Source organism: Orycteropus afer, unplaced genomic scaffold (genome assembly GCF_000298275.1).
Source record: "Orycteropus afer afer isolate SDZICR_OR568_19922 unplaced genomic scaffold, OryAfe1.0 scaffold01016, whole genome shotgun sequence".
NCBI lineage: Eukaryota > Metazoa > Chordata > Mammalia > Tubulidentata > Orycteropodidae > Orycteropus > Orycteropus afer.
Window position 1 is genome coordinate 283231 of NW_006922603.1, and position 1072 is coordinate 284302.

Genomic DNA, 1072 nt, shown 5'->3' on the forward strand with positions numbered 1-1072 from the left:
CATTAACAATCTGCAATATGCTAACAACACAACTTTGCTTGCTGAGAGTGAGGATGACTTGAAGCACTTACTGATGAAGACTGAAGACTACAGTCTGCAGTATGGATTACATCTCAGTATAAAGAAAACAAAACTCCTCACAGCTGGACCAAAAAGAAGCATCACGATAAATGTAGAAAAGATTGAAGTTGTCAAAGACTTCATATTACTTGGTTCTACAATCAACACCAATGGAAGCAGCAGTCAAGACATCAGACTAAGAATAGCACTGGGCAAATCAGCTGCAATGGACCTATTTCAAGTGCTGAAGAGCAAGGATATCTCCTTGAAGACTAACATGTGCCTGACACAAGCCATAGTGTTTTCAATTGCCTCATGCATGTGAGAGGTGGACAATGAATAAGGAAGACCAAAGAAGAATCAGTGCTTTTGAGTTGTGTTGGCAAAGAATACTGAAAGTACCGTGGACTGCTAAAAGAACCAACAAATCAGTCCTGGAGGAAGTTCATCCAGAATCCTCCTTGGAAGTGAGAATGGCAAGACATTGTCTCACCTACTTTGGTCATGTTTTAAGATGGGACCATTTTATGGAGAAGGATATTATGCTTGGTAAAGTGGAGGGTCTACAAAAAAGGGAAAGACCTTCAACAAGATGGATGGACACAGTGGCTACAACAATGGCTCAGGTATAGCAGGGATCATGGAGCTGGCACAGGACTGGGCAGTGTTTTGTTCAGCTGTACATAGGGTCACTATGAGTCAAAGATGACTCAACAGGACCTAACAACAACAACATTATTATTACTATTTTCCAGTGTGTTGTTATTTAATATATTAGGCCTTATGGAGTGGGTTGGTTCATAACTACGGGTTGTACATAATTCAGATGTTTGTAATCCAGTGATACTGCCTCGGCAACCCAAGGAGGGGTTGCTATGAGTCAGGTCTGACTCCATGGTAATGGTTGCTGTTTTTTTGCTTTGGTATCTTTTAAGATTTATATAATTGGGAAAGTTGATGGTTCTTTGCATAATTTGAATTACAGAAGCAAATAGGTTGGCACACACTTGGG